Here is a 10211-nt window from a genome sequence, read left to right on the forward strand (position 1 = left end):
GATGTGTGGGTCATCTGTTGGTATCAATTAATATTCTCATTTCAAGTGTGTGAAGGGCAGAGTAAATTTATGAGGACGAAGCTTGTCACGTGCATGCTCAAAGTTGTCAACTTAATGCTCAAAATGAAATTCATGAAACTCGGGAAACCAAAAAGAAAAACTGTTATATACAATGTGTGGGAATAAGGGCCAGCACATCTTATTATATCCCTCTTCCAGCCATTAATGAAAAATGTTTAAATTATTTCGATACAATACAATACAAGCTTTTTCTAAATATTTAATAAAATAAATAAATCTGCCGTAGTAATTTATTTTATTACCGTTATGATGATAATTTTATTTTATGGTAGCAGAGGAGGTCATGCAGTTTTAAATTTATTGTTATTTTTGGATAAAATTAATTAAAAATATTAATTTATCGTTAATTTATGAAGTTTCTTTAATATAAGGAGACTTATTATTAATTTTGGATGGAAGTACTATGAATTTTTTTTTTATATCAATAGATTTATTGCTAATTTTATCTGCTTTTAAGTTAGTTTGTGATAGTTGTTTGAGGATGATAGGTGTGTAAAGCATTACCCAGGATTATTATTGATACCAAGAAAAAAAAGAAAGTTCTGAGTTTTAAAAGCTTCATTAAGGTGCATCTGGTTAGCAGACAAGATATAGAGGGATAAACAATCAATGACTTATTATTTATCCTTATGATTTTTATGATTTTTAACAGGGGCTGTTCGCGGTTCGCTTTGGTCGATTTTGAGTCGATTTAATGCGTCAAACCGCAAGTTCGGATTTCTACCAAATTAAATTGAGCGGTTTGATTTAGTGCGAAAAACCAAACCGAACTGCACTGCATTTTGCGGTTCGATGCGATTCGGTTTTCACGATTTTAAAATATTATATATATTGTATATAATATATAAATTATATATATATTTTAAAACTATATATCATTTACTGGCGGTTCGGTTTTGAATCGAACCGTCGGTCTGACAAATCATGAACCGCTCGATTTGACAGTTTTCCAAACCAAATTGGATCGTCAATTCAAAAAATTGGCCGGTTCGATTCGGTCAGGTTCGGTTCAACCAGAAACCGCGGTCTAGTAGCTTTTTTGAACACTCCTAATTTTTAGTCTTGGAATTTCAAATATTTAGTTAGTAGGACTACATTATAAGATATTTTGTATTTAATCATATTTTTTGTTAGGTTAATGCAAGAATAAACACCAAATAATGTGAAAATGATCAAAATATCTATTTTTTTAATATTTTTTGATGGGAGATCACAAAGGAATTCTGCTAGCCAACAATCATGATTCTAAAGGTCGAGTTTAAATATGGTAAAATAAAATAATATAAGAATTGCATCTAAATAGAATCTAACAATATAATCATGTTTCGCTTACATTGTACCAGTCGTGTCTTAATTTTCTTGAAATAAATGCTATGTACAAGCCCTAAAAGTTAGCATCAATGATAACTATTCGTATCAAATATAGAAGTTAGCATCCATGATAATTGTCTATAGCACACTTGAAATTAGTCCAAGAAATAAGGGAATAAGTAATTAAGAGCGAGCATTAAAGATCTTCTCGCAGTAGCATCCTAACCATAGGTGCTTTATTTTTAGTCGAAAGGCTAAAGAAAAGGTTCACATTCATTATATCGCTGCAAAAAATCTTGACAGCCCTTAGCTTATCTTCAATGGATGCATCAACTATCTTACCGACTGCTGTATACACTTCTTTCCTTTCCCTTGCCACATCAAAGTCACGGCCAATCCTTTGTGCGTTTTTGTGAATAATTTCAAAGCTTCCAACAATTGCTCATTGCCATCTTCAATTGATCTTCTTATCTTTACTCCTTGTTTCATGTTGGCTTCGGAAGGATTTTTGACTAACTAATATAGAAATTTCGACATCATTTTGAGTCGAAAAAATGCAGTTAAAATCTAAAACCACCTAATCTGTTTTCCTTTGTCACTGGTAACTTGATTCATCTGCTTCTCTATCTCTTTAGCCACATCAACTATGGCCTCAACATTTTCTCTAGTTGCCCTGTCCTTACCAAATATCTCACACCAATTATCATAGAATGACCATTGTTTGTACCTCATTCCTTGCGCCTTGGGTTCAAACTATAAATAAAAACAAAGTATTCCAAGCCACAAAACACAAGCTTCCAGCTATAAAATGCAATTTCAAATAATTAAAGTAAAATTCAACAACAAAATAAATAAAAAAAACATACTTTCAAATATCGTTGTCAAGCATCATCATCGCATGCTATCATCTTTTCTGAGTCATTCTATCCAAACCCACTTCTCCCCATCATGCCAAATAGATATCCATGTCGTTTTTTTTTTTTTTAAATATGAATCTTCTACTCAATGTAAGGTTGAACCCATGAAGAAAGAAAGAAAAAATGATTGTATTCAACTTACTTACATGTTTGATACAACCCCATTTATAGGGTTAGAGATTTACACAAATAGAAAATATTTCATACGTACAATAATAGAAAAGGTTAAATGTACAAAAAATAGGAAATAAATTAAAGTAACTAGGCTGGTAACTTATCCCTAAAATCAACCTACAAATCAAAAATGATTTCAGTACTGAATCATTTCTTATATTTCTAACGGGAATCAACACTCCCCTCAAGTTGGTGAATACAACTCCTCAAATCTTTTTGTAGGCAATCCCTTTGTCAATACATTTGCCAACTTTTTTCATATGATACAAAGGGAATACAAATTAGTCCAGCTTCCAGCTTCTCTTTTATAAAATGTCAATCTATCTCAACATGTTTTGCTCTATCATTTTGCACTAAATTATGTACAATATTGATGGTAGACTTGTTATCATAGAACAACTTGATTAGTTATACTTCTAGTATTTCTTAGGTCATCTAAAATGATCTTCAGCTATAATAATTCACATTTCAAGGGTTATAACTTGAAATTTTGCCTCAGCACTGGACCTTGCAACTATATCCTATTTTTTACTTCTCCAAGACACTAGATTCCCTCTAGAAATACATAATAACCAATAGTAGACCGTTTATTAACCAAAGAACCAGCAAGGCCTATATTTGTGTAGCGTGCAATAGCCAGTTCATTACCTGAACTAAATAAAATTCCTTTTTTAAGTGTGGACTTTATATAACTTAGAATTTTTCTGACTGGCTGCATATATTTTTCATTTGAATTATACATAAATTGATTGACAACAAATGCAATGCAAGGTCTACTATGAGATAGGTATATAAGGTGACCAACCAACCTTTGATACCTTTCTTTGTTCACCAGCTGATAGTCTGAATTCTTACCTAGTTTGAGGTTTGATTCCATTGGTGTGCTGGTGGTTTTTCCTCTTAATAGTCCAATCTTTTTCAATATGTCGAAGACATACTTTCCTTGGGAAAATAAGATTATTTCTTTGGAGTATGCTACTTCTATTTCAAAAAATACTTGAGTTTACCTAGACCCTTAATCTTGAATTCTCTTGTAAAGCTTTCTTTAAGCTTTTGTTGCTCCTCAGCATCATTTCCAATTACTATGATATCATTCGCATACATAAACAAGGTTGTAACCTTCCCTTATGTTGAATGTTTAATAAAGAGAATATGATCTCCTATATTCTATTGATATCCCATCTCTCATAACTTTAGTTAACATGTCAAACCATGCTCTGCGAGACTGCTTAAGCCCATAGAGAGCCTTTTTTAGCTTATAGACCTTGCTTGAAGCTTCTTTATTAAACCTTGGTGGTGGCTTAATGAATACATCATCCTCTAAATCTCCATGGAGAAAGGCATTTTTAAATTGTTGTAAATGCCATCCACAACATGCAACCAATGATAAGAGAGTCTGTATAGTTTTCACCCTTGCCACAAATAATCTATGCCATCGATTTGTGTATCCCTTAGCAACCAACTGTGCCTTAAATATCTCCAATGTGCCATCTATCTTATATTTTAAGTTAAACACCCATATGCAACTTACAAGTCTTACTCCATTTGGCCTAGGCACCATATCCCAAGTTTGGTTCTTTTCCAAGGCTCTCATATCCTTTTCCATGGCTTGTGTCCAATTCTAATCCTTTAATGCATCTTTATCTGTTGTTAGGAATGATAATGGCAGTAAGAGAAGATAAGAAGCTTTTATGTTGCGGCGAGAGCCGATGATAGGAGATATAATTGGCTAGTGGATGTTGAGTACAATGTCTAGTTCCTTTTCTAATAGCAATAGATAACTCCAAATCACTAAGAATAGAATTGATATAAGTAGGTGAATTAGTTATTTCAATACCTAGACAAGAAGCATAAATTAGCACATGTTGGGAATCTAAAATGGGCTGGGATCTTTTCTTAAAACATTGGGAGATCCTTTAAATCTGATAGTAAGTGGCGATAATGGCTGTTCTGAAATCTTTGAGACAACTGTTATGGCTACAATATATGCTGCTCCATTTGAACAACAACCCTTTAATATTCCTACTAGTGAGTTACAAAGAATGCGCCACTCATACTAATTGGATGACAAAAACTATCTCTAATGGTTTCAGCTAGTGTTATGAGTATTTTTCGCACCGTTTCTTACGGGTCGGCCCAAACGCCTAAAAGCCCAGAAGATCTAAGCGAACTCATCAAAGGGAGCTCATGCACCACCGAAATCCGAAGCTCATAAAACGAGCTCCTTGCGAGCTTCCGGTGAAGCTTCTAGTGAGCTCTCAACAATTGACTAACGAGCTCCCAGTAAAACCCTCAGTTCGCTGGACCATCCAGATCGCTGGCCTAAAACCTCCAAGCTCGCATAAATGGCAAAGCTGCTGAAAAGTCAAAGGTAGGGTCCATTTACTTTATCTACAACGGCCCATGCTCCTCGTAATGAGAATCTCACTCCCAGTTTTGTATAGATGATAAGGACTGTTTGTCCCCCGTTATATCATTTTTATATTTCTATATGTTATCCAAATTGTAAAAGCCCCTCAATATAAATAAGAGTCAGAGATACCATAAGGGGGGTAAGGAGAATAATCAGACACCGCCATTCAAAAGGAATAATCAGAGTGCGGTCGTAGAGTAGGCAACGTTCTGACCGAACCATGTGAAAATTGTTTGTGTTCATTCATATCTGGGATCTTGGTTTTCTTATTCTTGGCATTTCGGACTAACTCATCGCGGCCCAAAAACGAATCACAGGTCAGCTGAAATTGAACATCAACAGCTAGTAAGAACCTTTCTAAAAGGCCAAGGAAAGATAGCCAATTTGATTAGACTAGCACCCCAGGCCTCTAATCCTGCATTTACTACCTAGGATGTTGAGGACTTAATGTCGATGTCCTGGCTTTGGAGTTCTATGTTGCCAAAGGTAAGTAGAAAATATATGTTTTTGTCTACAATCAAGTATATTTGGGAAACAATAAAAATAACCTATTTTTAAGTGCAAGATTTCTATGTTATCTTTGAGATAAAGACAAAAATAACCAGTATCAAATAGGGATATTTGTCGATGACTGACTATTACAATAAAATGAATGGTTATTGACTTGAGTTAGATCACTATCAAGATATGAAGATGTAGTGTAGTGAAAATGCTGCCATTCTTACGTCCATGTTTAAAAGGGATAGGATTGTGGAGTTTTTTCCTGGTCTCAATTTTGAGTATGATTAAGTAAGAATCCAGATCCTTGGTAAGAAAAAACTTTCATCCTTGAAAGAAGCTTTCTCAATGATCCGTAATAAAAAAACATATAAAATAGCTATGTTAAATGAACCTAATCCTGAGGGGTCAGCCATGATTTCTAACAAGATGGAGGTCACACATTCTAGGCCACAACAAGGAAGATATGCCTTTTCCTTGTGGTGTTCATACTACAAGAAACCAAAGCACACTAAAGACACATGTTTCAAGCTTCATGGAAATGAGACTTTTCTAATCAGAATAGGAGGCTTCCGGAATCTACAGGCTAAAGATCAAGCTTAAGTCCATCTCACAACCAAGGAACTTGAGAGAACCCTAGAAAGACAAGTTCTACAACTTCTGAACTAGGTGAGCTTAATGAAAAAGAAATTAGTAAGCTGCATTTATTTCTAAAAACTATTCAAATTGGTTCTTGCTCTCTAGCACAGACATGTACGTGTCTAAATTTTGAGAACTTTAATGCTTTACTGTTGAGTTGGCTCAAGTATGGCACCGCAAAACCATGGGAGGAAGGGTGAATTTGGTGTTCTAAAAATTTGCTTGAAATGTGAAAATCTTTGCTTGAAATGAGGTTTTAGAGAGTTAAAATAAAAAATGTCAAATGTCAAATGCAATGCTTGAAAGATATAAAGCAATAATGAAAAATGACACAAGAAATTTATAGTGGTTCGACTAAACCTAACCTACTCCACTACCTTACCTCCTCACTAAGAATTTTCAAATCCACTAAAATCTCATACTTTACCAAGTATGCCCTTTAACACAAATAACTAGGAATATAATCCTCTTGTCAAACATAGTATGCCTTCTAGCACACAAATTAGGAATTACAATGATAAAAATACAAATGAAAAGATCTAAGAGTTAACACTCTCAGTTATAATATCTCTCAAATATACAAATGAAGGCTAAGAATAATATAATACAAATGATATCTATTAGTCTTTTGAGAGAAAAATGAAAGCTAAAGCACTAGTGAGAAGATGAATAATTCTTGTAAGCTAAAATCAATTTATTCCCATCCATTAGTCTTCTTTAGTGCATTCTTGGGCTGGTATTTATAAGTTTCCATGAGCATTGAAGAAAACTAGCCATTAATAGCCATTGGAATCTGTAAAAACTAACTGTTAAAACATATAAGTAAAGGAAACGGTCGACAATTTTAGAAAACTACTCGACATTTTTCTTTGAAAAAATTGAAGCACGGAATGGATCTGGGCAAATGGTTGACTCTTTCATAAAAAATATTGTCTTCTTTGATAAATGGTCGATAGTTTGAAGCAACAAGTTGATAGTTTTAAAAGAAAATCGACACTATTTAGTTAATGTCGATATTTTTTTAACTTACATGAAAATAACATAGAGTGAAAAATTGCTCGGTCAGCAGTTCACAAGAATGGTTGACAATTTTTGCATATCCAAGCTAAAATGGTCGACTATTTTTGGCTTTTCATATATCTAAAACTTTAAGTAGTTGACTTTTTCTTAAAAATGGTCAACTCTTTTAAACTATCAACACTTCTACAAAAAAAAATAAAAATTGTTGACTCTTTTAAGCAGTCAAAACAACTAAGGTACAAAACGGTCGACATATGGACTCGAAAAGGTTGACAGGTTTGCTTTAACTCTTAAAAGAGGTTAAGACAAATGTTAAAACAAATTTCCAACAAACCTCATATACTCATTTATTTGATTAACATATATTAAATGACAAAAAGATATTTTTCTAAAAAAAAAAAATTGTGTAAATATTTTCCTAAAGATTGTCACTAAGGAGTTTATATGATTTGACAAAATGATTGAAACAACATCCTTAGGTAATAAATAATTTTTTTATTTTCTACTTTCAAGAATATATACTTTATTTTTATTTTAAAAATAAAGATGACCTAAAATATTTTTCATCATAAAAAATGAAGATATTCATTATCAAAATATTTTTTATCAAAGATATTCAACATGATAATTTTCATCAATAAGAAAACATGAAGTTTTTTCATCATCAAAATAATATCGAAAGCAAAATAATTTTGACACATTTCAAACATTTCATACTTCAATTCATTTGGTTTCAAAATAACTTTTCTTTGATGCCGTAATATTATTTTTCAAGATGAAATATTTCTCACAAAGGATTTTATACTGAAAGAATATTTAGGATTTTTATCCTTTGGCATCATTGGAATATATAAAGGTATCAAAACCATTTTAGGTTTTTTACAAATTAATCTCACTAATCATTTTCAAATTTTGAAGAAATTTTTCTTTCATCAAAATATTTTAACAAAAACAAAACAACATTCACAAACTGTTAAAAATGGCTTATAGATTATTGAATTAGGGGCTATTGATTTTGAAACCTATAAATCTATGTTTAGTTTCAAAAGAATAACTATAACCAATGATCACACAATTCCAATAATAGGTTGGGGAGGTGTTAAACTCAATGCATCACTCCCTATTCAAAATGCCCATCTCCCTAACCTCTCCATCAACCTTATTTCTATTCATTAGCCAACTAAAAATCTTAACTGTCGTGTTTTTTTTTTCTTTTCTCTACATGACAGTTTTTTCAGAAACTAGGCTCAAGGAAGAAGATTAGGGCTGTTGAGGAACAAAATGGACTATATTATCTAAGGAGGGGTTGTGATCTATGTTGCACGGAAACACTTCATAGGAATCGTTTCCCCGTTTTCAAAACGTTTCCTATTTTTGTTTCGGACCCTATTTATCCATATTTTTTTAGAAGAATGTCCGTTTCCACGATTATGTTTCCTATCGAAAACGTTTCTCGTTTCTGTTTTTGTGCAACATAGGTTGTGATACTTCTAAAGGGAACCAATCTATTATTGCCTAGTCACCACAAACTACACCTTCATGAATGAAATCTATCTCCATTATTTTCGTTTAGGCCGTCATCTTTTCAATCTACTACAAATTATGTTTTCTTCTTTATTTAAATGCTAATGAATTCATTGTGACGTTTGTAATTCTCCAAACATTATCATGTATCCTATCTAGTCACTAATAAACTTTCATCCATTTCTTTTTTTTCTTTTTTCTTTTTTGTATATTATGATGTTTGTGGACTATTTAAGATTTCTAATTGATCTATGACTAGATGGTTTATTTTATTAATTGATGATTGTACCCGAATGATCTAAATGTATATCTTAAAAGATAAGGCATAAATTAGTATCATTCTATCATTTGTTTCATGAGATGGTTTCTACCTAGTTTGGGTCTCCTATTAGGAGATTTTGTACTGATAATGCTATTTTAATCAATGCATTCATAGCTTCTTTCAGCAAAAAAACATTATTCATAAATCATCCTACATTAATACACCCCCACAAAATAGAATTGTCGAAAGAAAAATGTGACATCTACTCGAGCCCTATTATATCATCTTCGTGTTTCAAATTTTTTTTTTTTTTTAGAGGTTGGGGGGGGGGGGGGGGGGGGGGGGAAAAGAAGTAATTCTAATTGTAGCTCACCTCATCAGTAAGGTTCCTTTTAAAATTCTCTAGCACCAGCACCGAAGTTCACGAGAGTGTCTCTTTTCCTACTTTTCAAATTTTAGTCTTTTCCCTTGAAGTTTTTGGATGCATGTCCTTTATTCATATTCATAAACAATATAGAGACAAATTTGATCCTCAACCCTTTAGTGCATCTTTCTTGCCTACTTTTAATACAAAAAAAGGGATATAAGTGTTATTATTCTCTTTCTGTAAATTTCATGTTTCTAAAGATATTACTTTCCTAGAGAGAAATCTAAATGAAGAACATATCCTGACATAGAATTTCAGGTGTGGACTTTAAAAAATGATTAATTTCTAAAAACCTAACATCCTTAGAAACATAAGATTTTCAAAGAGGATAATAGCACTTGGACGGCAAATTAGATAACTCATCAACGCATGACAAAATCTGTATGTTTTCTAACTTGCTACTATTACATTGTTCGAGATTTGAATGCTTAAGAGAAAACGCTTCCGTAGCTAATAATAATAAGAATAAAGTAAGGCAATTATCTATATCTATATATACTTATTACCCACCTGTGACCAAACCCATTTAACAAAATAAAATAAAGCCCTAATCGAACTAAAGTTTAATATTTTACTAATGTTATGGAGACGCCGGCCCACACATTAAAAGAAACTGTGTAAGACACTTGGTTAACTGCGATAATAATGCATCGATCACATCACAAAAATGGAAAGAACGGAAGAAACAGTCCACGTTCTCATTATTGTTGCATTAATCATTGGAGCAAGGACTCAGACCTAAAAAAGATATATATATATATATATATATAGAGAGAGAGAGAGAGAGAGAGAGAGAGAGAGAGAGGTGCCACAAGTTACTATAAACTGGATCCCATCCGTGCTTGCATCTCGACATCGAATGATTTCAACACACACACACACAGTAACTTTTAGGACCTTTGGAGGATGATGATTTATTACGAACTCCACACAACAGTTTGTGCA

The sequence above is a fragment of the Diospyros lotus genome, chromosome 4, assembly GCF_014633365.1.
Source record: "Diospyros lotus cultivar Yz01 chromosome 4, ASM1463336v1, whole genome shotgun sequence".
Lineage (NCBI taxonomy): Eukaryota > Viridiplantae > Streptophyta > Magnoliopsida > Ericales > Ebenaceae > Diospyros > Diospyros lotus.